Genomic DNA, 16,763 nt, shown 5'->3' on the forward strand with positions numbered 1-16,763 from the left:
TTTGAGACGGGGTTTCACTCTTGTTGCCAGGCTGGAGTGCAATGGTACGATCTCAGCTCACTGCAACCTTCGCCTCCCAGGTTCAAGTGATTCTCCTGCCTCAGCCTCCCGAGTAACTGGGATTACAGGCATGCACCACCATGCCTGGCTAATTTTGTATTTTTAGTAGAGACAGGGTTTCTCCGTCTTGGTCAGGCTGGTCTCAAACTCCCAACCTCAGGTGATCTACCCGCCTCAGCCTCCCAAAGTGCTGGGATTACAGGCGTGAGTCACCAGGCCCGGCCGGATTTAAGATTTTAAAGCTGACTATATAAAGCAGACCCAAAACACTATTGATATATTTTAGAGGTAACAAATAGTATCATTTAGAATAATAAACTAACTCTTACTATCTGAATTTAGAAGGGAAAAGCTAAAGAATCTTCTTTCAAATTATTTTCTATTGTAATCCTTGGATTTAAACTAAATATTGTATTGACTAAATAAGCTAAAAATAAATTTAACATACACAGAAACCAGACATGGTTTACCTCAGGAGTTGTCCTATTTCTGGTGGAATTTTTTTACTATGAGCCCTTACATTAGACATTTGTTTCCACGTTGACAACTTATCTGGAAAGGAACACGCCCTTCCTGGCCGGTAGTCTGTGGAATGTATTTTTAAGCTAACAAAAGGCACTTAAATACATTAGACCATTTTCCCATAAAACATTTGAAAAGAAGTTTCCTTACAGAATAATAGCCAATAGAAACAACTATACCCTACAATTACTATAATATTTCCTCTATCTTTCTAGAAACTTCCTAAGAGATGCTGTTACTTCACTTACTTTTTCCTCCTCAAGGTACTTTTTAATTTTGTCTCCTCTTCCTAGAATGCTAGTCCCAAAGATTTTCCCACGACTGGCTTCTTTGCATCCTTCAGGGCTCATCTCAAAAGGCATCTCTTTGAAAAGGCTTTTCTCTGCCAACCTTCTCAAAGGAGTTGCACCGGACTTCTAGTGATAATCTTCTACCTACCTCTTCACCCAACTTATTTCTTAAGCATATTTATCACAATCCGAATTTCTCTTGTTTAGTGTCAGTTTTCCTCACATCCAGCTTATAAACGTATTACAGATTTGTGAGTGGCCAGTGAGAAGGAGGGGGAAGAAAGAAAAGTAACAAACACACTGACCAGCTTCACTTTAAATCAGCGCTTCTTAAACTCAGCAACACTAACCTTTGAACTGTACAATTCTCTGCTGTGGGGGACTGTCTAGTGCCTCGTAGGTTGTTTAGCAGTATTCTGGGCCTCTGCCCACTAGATACCTCTTATCACCCCTGCTCGCAGCTGTGACAACCAATAACGCCTCCAGACATTGTCAAATGCCACCTGGGAGGCAAAACTGCCTGTTGTTGAAAGCTGCTGCTTTTAACATATGACCACCAACCTGAAGTGCACCCTCAGTTTTGCTACCTCACTCAATCTCCTCTCCCACTTTCCCAGGTGATTATTCCACACATTAAAAAAAATTCTTACCTTCCTCATGATCTCTTCAAAAAAGAAGAAGAAAAGGAGGAGAGGGAGGAGGGAGGAGAGGGAGGAGGGAGGAGAGGGAGGAGGGAGGAGGGAGGAGGGAGGAGAGGGAGGAGGGAGGAGAGAGGAGGGGGGAGAGAGGAGGGGGAGGGGGAGGAGGAGGAGGAGGAAGAGGAGGAGAAGGAGAAGGAGAGGAAGAGGAAGAAGGAGAGGAAGAGGAAGAGGAAGAGGAAGAGGAAGAAGAAGAAGAAGAAGAAGAAGAAGAAGAAGAAGAAGAAGAAGAAGAAGAAGAAGAAACCCCAACAACCCATCCTCCATTCTCACTTGCAGGAAACGATCTCACTGTATTTTTCACACACAAAACACAGAAGCACCTATCTTTTCTACCACCCTTTCTTCAGTAACCACATGCCCACCCTCTGTACCTGTTTCCTGAAGGACAACCTTTCCTCCAGGGCACTACTTCTCCCACTTGCCTTTGTCTCTTCAAGGACTTCATGTGCCATGTACTACGACATCATCTTTCCTCTCCTCTTTATAGCAAGACTTGTCAAATGAACTGTCTGTAACTGTTTCTTTCCACTTTTCAAACTCCTATTCTTTCAACTCATTCCAGTTTGGCTTTTATGCCCACTACAATAAAGCTGTCCCTGTCAAGGTCACCAAAACTTGCATTTGGTTAAATCTAAAGGACAATTCTCACACTTCAACTTACTGAACTAGCAGCTCTTGACCCAGTTATCACCCACGCCTTCCTGAAATCACTTTCTTCAAAATTTGACATTCTGAACAATATATTATCTTCAGTTTCCTTCCTACTTCAGTTTTTCTTTTTCAGTACCCTTGTTTGGCATACATACATTTATTTCTTCCATCTTAAAACATAAACAGAAATGTACCTTGATTCTATTTCCCTCACCAGCTCCCGCCCTATTCCCTTGCTTCTCTTTGCAGCAAAATTCCTTAAAAGGAATAATCTAACACTCAGCATCTTTTATTTCTCTCCTTTCATTCTCTATTAAACTCACTGCAATGTGGCTTTTATCCCCATCCCACACCACCAAAACTGCACTGGGAAGGCCATCAGGTAACTTCCATGTTGCTAATTCCAATGTCAATCCTCAGCCCTCACCCCTTACCTTGTCTGTCAGGGGCATCTGCCCTGACACTCCCCTCATCCTCCTCAACACACTTTTATCATTAGCTTAAAGGGCAGCACGTCTCACCTCCCCCACTGCCACACCTCCCTACTTCTTGCTACCCTCACTTCTTGCTAGGGTTGCTGGTCTTCCTGTTTCCAATCCAGCCTCCTCCTATAATCTCTTCCACATATAAGAGGCAAAGCACTCTTTTAAACATATAAATCATCCTTTCTCTGCTCAAAACCATGCAATGACTCACTAACACACTCAGAATAAAATCCAAATCCTTTACCAGGTTGATATGATTTGAATTTGTGTCTCCGCCCAAATTAAATGACAAATCAAAGACAATGGGGAAAATGCCTCGAAGGCATCTCAGAGACCTTTGTGGCAGCCCCGCCCATCACAGACTCAGAGGTCTAGCGGGGTAGAATGGTTTCACAGGCCAGGCCCAGGGCCTGGCTGCCCTGGGGACACTGTTCCCTGCATCCCAGACAGTCCAGCTCCAGCCACGGCTAAAAGGGTCCTAGATTATGTCTCAAGCTGCTGTTCAGGCAGGTACAAGCCATAAGGCTTGGCAGCTTCCATGGGTGTTAGGCCTGCAGGTGTGCAGACAGCAAGAATTGTTGAGGCTTGGGAATCTCTGCCTAGATTTCAGAGGATGTATGGACATGCCTGGATGTTCAGGCAGAAGTACACTGCAGGGGCAGAGCCCTCATGGAGAACCTCTACTAGGGCAGTGCACTGGGGAAATGTAGGGTTGGAGTCCTCACTGAGGCACGGCCTAGCATAGCTGCAAGAAGCGGGCCATTGTGCTCCAGACCCCGGAATGGTAAGATCCACCAACAGCTTGCACCATGTACCTGGAAAAGCCACAGACACTCAATGCCATCCCTTGAGAGCAGCCATGGGAGGTAAGCCCTGCAGAGCAAGAGGGACAGAGCTGCACAAGGCCTTAGGAGCTCACCCCTTACATCAGTGTGGCCTGGATGTGAGACATGGAGTCAAAGGAGATTATTTTGGAGCTTTAAGATTGAACAACTGCCCTGGCTAGGTTTCAGATGTGTGTGAGGCTTAAAGCCCGTTTGTTTTGGCCTATTCCTCCCTTTTGGAAGGGGAGTATTTAAACAATGCCTGTACCTTCATTGTATCTTGGAAGTAACTAACTTCATTTTGATTTTAAAGACTCAGAGGTGGAAGGGACTTGTCTCGTCTCAGGTGAACCTTTGGACTGTGGACTTCTGAGTTAATGCTGAAATGAGTTAAGACTTGGGGGACTGCTGAGAAGGGTTGATTATATTTGCAATGTGAGAAGGTCATGAGATTTGGGAGGGGCCAGGAACAGAATGATATGGTTTGAATTTGTGTCCCTGCCCAAATCTCATGTTGAGTTGTAATCCCTAGTGTTAGAGAAGGAGCCTGCTGGGAGGAGATTGGATCATGGGAGTGGACTTCCCCCTTGCTGCTGTTGTGATAGTGAGTTCTCATGAGCTCTGGTTCTTTTAAAGGGTGGGGCACCTCCCCATCCGGCTCTGGCCACGTAAGATGTGCCACCTTCCTCTTCGCCTTCCACCATTCAAAATTTCCTGAGACCTCCCCAGCCATGCTTCCTGTACAGCTTGCAGAACCATGAGCCAATCAAACCTCTTTCCTTTAGAAATTACCCAGTCTCAGGTAGTTCTTCACAGCAATGCGAGAACAGACTAATACAGAGGTCCTACAAAATCTTACATAATCTGCCCCTGACACACTCCAGCCTCATCTCCCTTCACTGTCCACTGCGCACATGCGCATCTAACCACAAAAGCCTGCTTGCAGTTTCTGCTGCTCAGTAAGGCCTCACCTCTTCAGAGAGAATCCTTGAGCTACCTACCCATCTATAAATGCCCCTTCCATCCTCCTCTCTATCCCCTTCCCAAATTGATGGTTCGTACTATCTAACACACATTCCTATTACTCTTATCTATTTACTCTGTCTTCCTCTGAATAGGCAGGGGTTTTGTTTTGTACACTACTCTATCCTGAGCACTTAGAACAATGCCTGGGATGTAGTCGGTATTCGTAAGTATTTGCTGAAAAAATACATGATTAAAAACAGACAGGGAGGCCGGGCACAGTGGCTCATGCCTGTAATCCCAGCACTTTGGGAGGCCGAGGTGGGCGGATCACCTGAGGTCAGGAGTTTTGAGACCAGCCTGGCCAGCATGGTGAAACCCCGTCTCTACTAAAAACACAAAAATTAGCTGGGCAGGGTGGCAGGCGCCTGTAATCCCAGCTACTCAGGAGGCTGAGGCAGGAGAACTGCTTGAACTGGGAGGCAGAGGTTGCAGTGAGCCAAGATCGCACCACTGCACTCCATGGGCAACAGGGCGAGACTCTGTCTCAAAATAAAAATAAAAATAAAATCCTAGGACCCTTAAGAATTATACTACATCCACTCTGCCTGTGCTCTCTAAATGGAACAACAAAGCCTAGATGACAGCACATCTGTTTACAGCATGGTGAACTCAATATTCTAAGCCCACTATTGAGACCCACTCCTCAGAAAAAAAATACTCATTTCAGTAAATTACTGCTCACTGACAATGCACCTAGTCACCCAAGAACTCTAATGGAGATGTATAAGGAGATTAATGTTGTTTTTATGCTGCTAACACAATATCCACTCTGCAGCTCATGGATCACAGAGTAATTCTGGCTCTTAGGTCTTATTATTTAAGAAATACATTTCTTAAGGCTAAACCTGTCATAGATATGGATTCTTCTGATGGATCTGAGAAAGTAAATTGAAAGCCTTCTGGAAAGGATTCGCCATTCTAGATACAATTAAGAACCTTTGTGATTCATGGAAAGGGGTCAAACATCAATAGGAGTTTGAAAGAAGTTGATTCTAACTCTCACGGATGACTGTGAGGGGTGTTCAAGACTTCAGTGGAGAAAGGAATGGCAGATGTGGTGGAAATACCAAGAGAACTAGAGTAGAAGTTCATCTTAGAAGGGCCTTTAAGATGTGACTGAATTGCTGCAATCTTATGATAAAAACTTCAGTGGATGAGGAGTTGCTTCTTATGGATAAGCGAAGAAAATGGTTTCTTTCCTTTTTTTTCTTTTTGAGACAGAGTTTCACTTTGTCATCTTGGCTCACTGCAACCTCAGCTCCCGGGTTCAAGCAATTCTTGTGCCTCAACCTACTGAGTAGCTGTGACTACAGGCGCAAGCCACCACAGCCAGCTGATTTTTTGTATTTTAGTAGAGATAGGGTTTCACCATATTGCCCAGGCTGGTCTCGAACTCCTGAGCTCAGGCAATCCACCCACCTCGGCCTCCCAAAGTACTAGGATTACAGGCGCAACCCATTACTCCCAGCCAAAAATGGTTTCTTGAGATGAAATCTACTCTGGTGAAGATGTTGTTTAGACTGTTAAAATGAGTATTACATGAACATAGCTGATAAGCACTGGCAGGGTCTGAAAGTACTGCCTCCAATTTTGAAAGCTGTACTGTGGGTGAAATGTTACCCAACAGTATCACATGCTACAGAGAAATCTTTCATAGAAGTGTCAACTGATGTGGCAAACTTTATTGTTGTCTTATTTTAAGAAATTGCACAGCCACCCAACCTTCAACAACTACCACCTTGATCAGTCTGCAGCCATTAACATCCAGGCAAGACCCTCCACTAGCAAAAAGGTTACGACCTGCTGAATGAAGGCTCAGATAACTGTCAGCATTTTTATCAATAAAGTATTTTTAAATTAAGGTATGTACACTGTTTTTTAGAAATAAATCATATCAATAATCTCAGTAACCCTTCTGAAAATATTCAAGGCACCACCCTCATCAAATATTGCCCAAAGTCTGCTTACTGAACTGCTTCTAAGAAACTGTACCATCACTTGAAAGTGGGCCAGGCGCGGTGGCTCACGCGTGTAATCCTAGCACTTTGGGAGGCCAAGGTGGGGAGATTACTTGAGGTCAGGAGTTTGTGACCAGCCTAGCCAACATGGCAAAACTCCGTCTCTACTAAAAATACAAAAATGAGCCAGGCGTGGTGGCACATACCTGTAGTCCTAGCTACTCAGGAGGCTGTGGAATGAGAATCTTTTGAACGCAGGAGGCGGAGGTTGCAGTGAGTCAAGATCACACCACTGCACTCTACACTCTGCAACAGAGTGAGACTGTCCCAAAAAAGATAAAATTAAAAAAAAAAAAGAAAAAAATAAAAGAAGAAAAGAGAAGAGAAGAGAAAGCAAGCAATGTCACCAAAAGGAAATGAAAAGGTGGGAAGAAGAAAAACAAAGGGACCTTTCAAGTCCTATCATAATTTCTTCCAGCAGTAAGACAGCTGGGCTCCAAGCTCTAGCTTCTTGTGGGACTCCCAGCAGCAGTGCATTATCTGGCCCCCTTCAAAGGTCTGAGACTCCAGGCCTATGGGGTTCTTTCTTCAGGCTCCTAAATTCTCCCAAATCCATCTCTTCTCTTTTGTTCCCTCAGCCCTAAAAGTAATTGCTGCTTCTTGTGGTTTCTATTAATATCTAAGTTACCTCAGCAATCTCTTTTGGCTCAGGTTTCCAACACTTGTGAACTAAATACATATATTAAAATCCCTCGTTTTAAAATGATTTCTGCTTTCCTGGTTGGAATTTGACTGATATCAGGGAAGTTCTAGAGAAGAGCTTAATCCTTAACCTTACTAACACTATCTAACTCACTGCTATCAAGTACTAGTTTAGCTATTAATAAAGTGATCCTTTGATTCTCCATCTTTTGTGAAACGTAAAGGAAGAGACAGAGAAATTAGTACAACAGGATTCAGGTATTCCTGGATGCCAGCATTAATATCAACATAGTAGTACTAAAATCTCCCCATGAAGCCCTAGCAAATGTTAAGATCCATATATTTTAATTTTAGCTACTAAATTACATGCAGTTAGGTCACTTGACTTAAAGAAATGTGATATAACAATGGAATAAAAATTGGGAGACTTGATTTCTAGTCCTGACTCTATCATAAAATGTGTGACTTTATACAAGTCAGTTTACTTGTTAGACTAAATCTCTTACCGAGCTTCTGGCTATTATTCTACATCCATTCCACTCCATTTTGCCTAATGCTGACATCTAGTGGATGGATATACTTAGACTTCATATTATAGAACGAAAAATCTTATTTCACCTATTTCTGTTGGGCCATGTGCAATGGATATAATAAATTATGAGACCAGTACTGTTCCTCACATGGAAGTGAAACACAATAAAATAGTATTAGATCAGATTGTCATGGTATCTTTGAGTCTGATTCAAAGATTACTGGCACTCTTCCATGATTCCAGCCATTAAAAGTTTAAAAACCTTCTGTATTACAGGAGGTAGGAAAAAGAAGAGTTTAACCACCAATGCAAATTACTGTCAGAGCCACATATTTAGACCATGAAAGCACAGAAACACATCCTGCCACAATGGTTTGCATCAAGTACAGACAAAGAGTATGGGAAGGGCTAGTACAAAGGCTCAAGGCAAGTAATACAGAAGTTTCTGGAATGGAATATGATGGAAATACGCAAAACAACTCAAAATGACCTATTTTACTTACTATGAAAGTTTCTCTTGAAAATACATTATCATTAGACAAATAGAGTATTTTGAATTCATTTTGCAAACAACATTATTTTAAAATCAATGAATGCAAAATAAATTTTATTTCATGTCAACAACTCAAAAGAAAAGCCTGGTCACACAAGTCCACTGTCACATTTAATTACCAAAATTGTTAGACTTTTTTTTTTTGTGGAGTAGCATTCTGCTTTTAACTATGGCTTTCTTTATATATCATGCTGTAAAATAAATATACGCCAATAGTTTCAATGACCACTTCTGGAAATATTTTATTTTAGAAAAGTTTCATTTCACTATATATTTCAAAATTATACTAGGCTGATGTAAAATGCAAGAGCAATGGGCACAATTGGGTGGAAGTGTAAACTACTATGACAAGTTTGGGAAATTAGTCTGACATTCCTTCTGAAGTTCATGTGCAATATTCACATAATGAACTATAATACTGTGCAAACAAATTAACTCCAGCTACATACAATAAAGGTGGATAAGAGAACTATAATGCTATCGGAAAACTGTACACAATATAATACCATTAAATCAAACACTGTATTAAAGATACTGGTTATTCATAGGGGGAGACAATCATAGGATTGGGCAACTCTAAAGACCTGAGAATTATTCTAGTTCCTCAATTAGTGGTGGATTCGTGGGAGTTTTATTTTTAGGCTTCACAATTTACAAACGAAGTACGCACACTCTTGTATGAATCAGCAATTTTAAATGTTTAAAAATGTAAAGCCACTGATGCTCAGAGAACACGTATGTGTCACTGAAAGATGCCCAACAAAAAAGTTTAGAATGGAATTCAGGTGCCTACCTCTTTCTAATACACATGCTACAATGCATGGATGATCAGTTTTTTAAAATGTATCATTATATAAGCCTCAGATACTTCTACATATTTAGCTTTTACAGTATCAGTGGTGGTAGTTGTTTTAAATCAAACAACGTTTACTTAGTACCTGTCTGCCAATGGCTATGATGAATACTGAATATCTGGTGCTGAGGAATTCACAGACAAGTGGAAGAGACCAGACAAGCAAGTGTGGGTATGCTTTCATAGAGAAACAAGCAAAGGGCATTCTGAACACACAGAAAAAGGAATACCTAACCCAGTCTTCGTAAAGTAAATAAAAGCTTCCCAGAGGGGCTGATTCTTAATTCTTTCTTGTTTGCTATTTATTTAAATTAGGAAGTAATTCCAACATAAAGTATAAAAAAAAAATACTATTCACAGTCTGTCACCCAGATTAAAACTATAACAATTTGGCAATAGTTGCTTCAGGTGGGCTACTTTTTTGTGTGTGCAGCTGACCTCCCAACCTCTTTCAATCAACTTGCCTCCCCTCCCCTCCTCTCACTGAAGATAATTAGTATCTTTTTAAAAAAATTATTAGATAGAGATGGTTTCTCGCTATGTTGTCCAGGCTGGTCTTGAACTCCTGGCCTCAACCGATCCTTCCACCTCAGACTCTCCAAGTGTTGGGATTATAGGCATGAGCCATCACACTAGGCCTTTTTTTTTTTTTCAGCATGGTTTCCTTGCCAAACATATTTTAAGATTTTTTACTCCAAAGGTATATATTCATCATAAACAATACAGTATTGTTCTGCTTTTCAATTTGCATACATGACATACTGTGCATATTCTTTGAAAACTGGATTTTCTTACTCAATGGTTTTTAAAAATTACTAATATGTTCACTTTAGCTATTACATACTATTTGATTATTCAAAGAAACCAGTTTATTCATTCCTCTACTGATTGACAATGAGACTGTTTTCCACTTTTAAATATTAACAGTTATGCTTTACACCTCCATACACACACTACATATACTTAAGCTCATGTACAAGAGTCCTATAGGACAGCTATCTGAAAATGAAAAGGCAACTCTTACTACATGGTGTTAAATTGCTCTCCCAAGTACTTCCATCAATTCTGTTCTACAGGTAGAAAGATTTCCTATTTCCTGTCCTCCAAAACCTCAAGTTTAATTTTTAGAGTCTGAAATGTCTCATTGATGTTTAAATCTGTAGTTACTTATCAGTAAAAATGTGCACCTCTTTGTATTATATGTTTATGGGCCATCTGTGAAGTGTATATGCATTTCCTTTGCCACCTATGGTCCTTATTTCTCTGTTGTTTCTCAGCCCCACTCCTACCTTTCTGCACTGCTGGGGCTGAGAATGCAAATGACATTTCCCAGACATCTTTGCCAGCTGGGTTCCTGTTAGATTATGTCAATAGGAGGCACTGGAGGGTGAGAAGACAGGAGGAAGAGAGGTTACTGATTGTTGTAGGAGCAGTGTGAATAGTATCCAATACCCTAATTACAGACAGGTGCAGCCTGTAGGTTCCAGCCTAGTGGTGGCAGCAGCTTGTCTCTGGTAAAAGCAGCATCACAATTTCTTATTTTATTTTTGCTACTCTGTTCTCTCCCTTGTTCCTTTTGCTCTGCGAGCTTTTCTAGTATCTTTGTAGCCAATCTTCTATATTAAATTGTTTGAAATATCCAGAGTGGTAAGTTTTCCTAACTTAACTTCAACTGTCATACCACTCTTTCTTTTTTCAAACAGAGTTTTAGAAATATATATATACATATATTTTTTAATGAATTTATTTTTTTGAGACAGGGTCTTGCTCTGTCGCCCAGGCTAGAGTGTGGTGGTGTGCTCATGGCTCACTGCAACCTCGACCACCCTGGCTCAATCGATCCTCCCACCTCTGCCTCCTGAGTAGCTGGGACTACATGCCCATGTCATCATGCTTGGCTAATTTGTGTGTGTGTGTGTGTTGGGGGGGGGGATATTGTTGTTGCTTTTTTTTTGTAGAGACAGGATCTCATCGTGTTGCCCAGGCTGGTCTCAAATTCATGGCCTTAAGCAATCCTCCCCCACCCTGGCCTCCTAAAGTGCTGGGATTACAGGCATGAGCCATCATATCTGGCAGCTTTAGAAATTCTGGATACCAATCTTTTAATGCTTATATACAAGGCAGATACTGTCTCCTAGGCTCTAACATATCTTAACTTTGTTTATGGTGTTGTTTGTCATAACAGTTCAGTTTTTCGTCTTTTCTTCATGGTCTGTGCTTACTGTTTAAATAATAATTCTTCAAAATTGCCTTATTCTTGCCCTTTTATTCACTCCAGTGATTGTCAAATTCTACAAAAAATTCTGATGGGATTTTGATTTGATTTTGCATTAAATATATAATTGCCATCTCTATAATTTCAATCATTTTGTCATTTAATCTATGAATATGACAGATTAGATAAATTCATTTTCTATTGCTAAACCATTCTTGCATTCCTGAGATCAAGTCTACTTGGTTGGTTATTTATTTATTTATGAATACATGAATGAGGGTGAATGAATAAATTTGAAACAGGGTCTTACTCTGTTGCCCAGGCTGGTCTTGAACTCCTAGGCTCAAGCAAACCTCCTACCTCAGCCTCCCAAGGTGCTACAATTACAGGCCACTGCGCCTGGTTTATTTGGTCATTTAAAAAAATATATTCCTAGATTTGGTTTTGCTACATTTCACCTTGGATTATTTTGTAAGACTGACCTGTAATTTTTTTCTCTGTTCCTGTCTGGTTTTGCTGTCAAGCCTATATTTTATACATAGACTTTTTCTATTATTTAGAACCATTTATAAACAATACAATGTATCAGTTACTCAATGAGTTTTATAGGAAAGCTCTTCCAAACATCTAAGAAGTCCACATCTGTTTCATTTTTGAAACTCCAGCCTCTAACAGACATTCTGTCACACAGCCAGTACTCAATAAATATTTGTCAAATTAATGAATAATGAACAATTCAAGTAAAAAGCAGCTTATTTATCCGAAAAGAGAATTCCTAAACTAAGGGCATCCCATAAAAAGAGTAGGTTTAGGTCAAATGAAACAAAGTGCAACTTAATAAATTAGGGACTAAGTTTATGGAATAATCCCTTGGTCTTACCTACAAAGGGATAATTCAAATATATGCTTACCTACGAAGGGATAATTCAAATATAAACATCAAGAAAATCAAGGACAAGGTTAACAGGCAAAGGTTTATTGCTAAAACATTAAAGCTGGCCTAGACAGCAATAATATTTTCCCACAACACTCTTTACCACCTCTGAACTAATCTTCGATGGTGTTTCCCACGTTCTTATGCATTATCACAACGAGAGTTCAAATCCTTAAAAATCCTGATGACCAACAGTCATCTTCAGAAGTAGCAATTTTAGTTTTCTGTTTTTGCACAGAGAATAAGATAACTAAGGGCTACAGAGACATTCTCATCCACTACTTATAAACATGCCACCCACATCCCCAGAGTGAGAGTCTCTGGTGCCTCTTCCAGTCACCAAACAGCAGCAAAAAAGCAAGGAACTTAAGGACCTACTGCCAAGTAAACAGGCCTTGTGGCAGTGAAAGGATAAAATGTCCATCATTCTTTCTTCTCCTCAGAGATTTCACAGGAAAAGGAGAAAGTGCGGGAAACAGGAGGCCTACAATTGAAAGGAAATCTGCCAGAATTTGGCATATAGAAGTAAAGTGTCATTACTAGTCACCTCACTATGACTGAAATGGATAAGAGATTCTTAAAAATTGTTCTGCTTTCTCTCATAATTTGAGTTAAAAGATAAGGTATTCTCTGAAGTTAAGTATCCCTTAATTTCTGGAGTTGACTAGGGGCTCTTCTCAACACTATAGTCACTGTGAAGAGCAAAAGACAACAGGCGGAATGGCTTTATATCCCATTACCAATAAATAAGAGAATCTCAGACCAGGAAGGGACCGTTCACAGTCAAATGGAAGACTCACCCTTGACTATTTAACCTTAGTATGAATCTATTCTACAACATACCCACACCAAGTAGCCATCTCACCACTGCTTAAATACTCTACATGAGTTAAATTTTAGACTTTGGTCAATTTTTAGAAAAATTTGTAGAAACTTAAGACAATGACTGAATAAGCACAATTAAGACATGACTTCTACCCTCGAAAACCATACAATCCTTGTATTAAACTGAAATTCACCCATTTGTTAACTTTTCCTTGGTTTAACTTCTCTTTGGCCTCCTAGAAATAAACTAAACACAATCCCTGTGCTACTTAACAAACCATTAAATATATGAAGTATCTTAAAACAACAGTCAAATGAGGTCAAAAGAAAGTTACCCACCAGATTATGTATGTTCACATTTGCAAAGTTACAAACAAGACATCTCCTATGTAGTAATGCCAGCCAAGAATTTAGCTTCTGAGTAGAGTTTATAAGTGATTTTCTAGGTAGGGACAGGCATGGTGGGCGGCTAATGCCTATAATCCCAGCAGTTTGGGAGGCGGAGGTGGGAGGATTGCTTGAGCCCAGGAGTTCGAGACCAGCCTGGGCAACATAGCGAAACTCCATCTAAATTTTTATTTTTTGAGACAGTTTCACTCTTGTTGCCCAGGCTGGAGTGCAGTGGAGCAATCTTGGCTCACTGCAACCTCTGCCTCCTGGGTTCAAGTGATTCTCCTGCCTCAGCCTCCCGAGTAGCTGGAATTACAGGCATTTGCCACCATGCCCGGCTGATTTTTGTATTTTTAGTAGAGATGGGGTTTCGCCATGTTGGCCAGGCTGGTCTTGAGCTCCTGACCAGGTGATCCACCCGCCTCGGCCTCCCAAGGTGCTGGAATTACAGGCGTGAGCTGCTGTGCCTGGCCCCCATCTAAAATTTTATTTATTTATTTTTTTTTTTAAGGGAATACTCATCACGAAGACCTTGTTAAACATTATAGGCTAAAGAACCAAGGGCAGTAGAAACTTTTTTCCCTGTGATCTTAACTTCTGTTTCCAAAGCACCCTGCAGAGGGCTTTGCATGATGACGTTAGTGCTAATGTTAAGTTAATAAATGAACGCTTACTGTGGCACATACAATTCATCCAAAAACAATCAAGAAAAATTTCAAGTGTTCCTAAAAGAAATTAGTAATAAAACTTCTAAGTTAGAAAAACAATTTCACTGGAAAAAACTTTTTTAAGAAAAGCAGTATGTATGTTATGGATGGTTGGATGCAGAAGCTAAAAGTAAAATAAATTTAAAAAAGAAAAACGTATGCTTATTAGGAAAAGAAGACAGATGTTAAGAAATGTTCCTAAATAGTTTTCAACAGTTTGTCAGGTCTTTCTGTTTGAGCCTAGTACACTAACGGAATTTAATACAAGTGAAATTACAAAAGGCACAAATGTTTTCCTGGTTCTTGAACTTAATTTAACTGAACTAAAATTAAAATCATTCTCTTAAATGTATCTCCTCCAGGCTTATCATAACCAAACAGAATACAAAAACATATTTTTCTTCTCTTGGTAACAGAATTTTAAAGATATGTACTTGAATAATTTTCTACATTAATAAATCAGTATCTCTTACAGCACTAAAAAGAGTCCAGCAGAGGTCATTTACATTCTGATGTTGCCAAGGAGGTGATAATTATAACTGAATATATACATTTTTACTTTGCCTTTCTTTTTTTTTTTTTTTTTTTTTGGAATCTCACTCTGTCGCCCAGGCTGGAGTGCAGTGGCACGATCTCGGCTCACTGCAACCTCTGCCTCCCAAGTCAAGTGATTCTCGTGCCTCAGCCTCCCAAGTAGCTGGGATTACAGGTATGTGCCACCACGCCCGGCTAATTTTTGTATTTTTAGTAGAGACAGGGTTTTGCCATGTTGACCAGGCTGATCTCGAACTCCTGACACCTCAGGTGATCTACCCGCCTCAGCCTCCAAAGTGTTGGGATTACAGGCATGAACCACTGTGCCTGGCCTTTCAGTATATCATTTTTTAAAATACAATTTTAAGAAAGTAAAATTTTACAGAAGAAAGAGATCCCCCTCAGTAAATTTAAAAAGCAGGTCCCATACTTATTTTCAAATGACAAATGACAAGGCCAGGTATCTTTGTAAATAATTTTGCAAAAGCTGGTTTATTTTAAAGGCTGATTTATACAGAATAGGAAGAAACCTATGTTTTCTTAATACTGTGGAATAAGCTAATTGTAAATGAAATGTTGAGATCATTATTAGGACCAAATGCAGTATGTGCATATCATATACATTTTTTGAACTAAGTATGCCATTAATTATTACAGCTTCTAGTTTCACAAAGCATATAAAAAAGAAATGTTTATATAAATCAAAGTTCAAATCACTAAACCACTTTGAATTTTTACTGTCAACCTACATAACAGAGAGAGTATCACAAAGAAAAGATGTTTATTTCAGAACAGAGCATTGCAATAGGAATATGCATGACACAGTAAACTATGCCATACATATTCAGGGAGGTAAAGGAAGACAAAGGTTTTTAAAGGAAAAACAAGGATTATATACTAGTTTTGAAATAAATATCCTTAGCTACAAAGATCAATAACAAGGGTGACACCAGTTGGAGGCTGAACAGGCAGTTGCTGGGCAGATGTCCTTGCAGAAGTATTATTTGGTGTAAGGTGGTGATGGCCTTTGTGTAAGGATATGGTCTTTGTAGTCTCTTTCATTATCAGGCATACGAGTGTGAGAACATTGTCTTCACAGCCTTCCCTGGCTCTGTACACAGCTTCCCTGGGTTTCCTCAACATTAGTAACTCCATTTTGATTCTGAAGACTTTCACTACCACATGTCTAAAGTTGCTGGGAGAAAAAACGGAGAAAGGGGATGACAAAGCATAGAAAATCTGAGCCCAGACTAAAGGGTTTGTGAAATGACTTGAATAAGCTCAACTCCCTAATTTTATGAAAGAAGGGAAATAAAGACTAGAGAAACTTGGTGACTTGGACAAAGCAGCAAATGAGTAAAAATGTGGGGCTTAATCCACTGACTCTGGCAGTGCAGCTTTTGAGAACCTCTTTAAAACATGGCATCAGGACCAGATCACATCAAAAGAATCAAGTACCACCACAACAAAGGAAACAAAAACGAAAGTCAGGTTCCCCACTATGTCCCTTTAAAATGATTGTTAATGCTGTTTTTGCTGTTAATCAAACTTCAACAGACCTGCCATTCAGTTTGTAGTCAGCTGTCAGCTGCTGGGCAAACACTGGGATTCGGGGACATCATTCTAGGCTCTTTCTAGATCAGGCTGAAACTTACCACTGTACAGCTTATACTACTGATGGAACTGCAAAACAGCTGGTGACTTTCTGCAAGTCTCTACCTTTTTCTTGTTTTCAGAACACAATTATCAGAGCACTACTATTCGTATCCTTCCTATGGCAATGATGGCGTTTCTCTTCTTAAAATTTTGGTGTCTCATACTGACACTTGGGTTTTGGGAGGGCGGTTTTTTTGAGACAATGTCCCGCTCTATCACCTAGGCTGGAGTGCACTGACATGATCTAAGCTCATGGCAACCTCCGCCTCCCAGGCTCAAGCGGTTCTCGTGCTTCAGCCTCCTGGGTAGCTGGGATTACAGGTGTGCACAACCATGCCCGGCTTG

The 16,763-nt window shown here is 40.2% G+C and overlaps 1 protein-coding gene across 17 annotated transcripts in view; it reads right to left on the minus strand.

Moving 5' to 3' along the window:
* FAM49B (family with sequence similarity 49 member B) overlaps window positions 1–16,763 on the minus strand; it is a 177,904-nt gene that overhangs the window by 43,679 nt on the left and 117,462 nt on the right. Inside the window, exons 1-2 of one of the 17 annotated variants that reach the window (XM_030795481.1) lie at window positions 12,062–12,071; window positions 4,216–4,219 (exon numbers count right to left, since the gene is read on the minus strand). The exons of the other annotated variants lie outside the window; for them this stretch is intronic. The gene's annotated coding sequence lies outside the window, so the exon portion shown is untranslated. Of the gene's footprint in view, window positions 1–4,215; window positions 4,220–12,061; window positions 12,072–16,763 lie in introns of those variants that run through there. 17 annotated transcript variants of the gene reach the window in all.

The sequence above is a fragment of the Nomascus leucogenys genome, chromosome 16 (assembly GCF_006542625.1).
Source record: "Nomascus leucogenys isolate Asia chromosome 16, Asia_NLE_v1, whole genome shotgun sequence".
NCBI lineage: Eukaryota > Metazoa > Chordata > Mammalia > Primates > Hylobatidae > Nomascus > Nomascus leucogenys.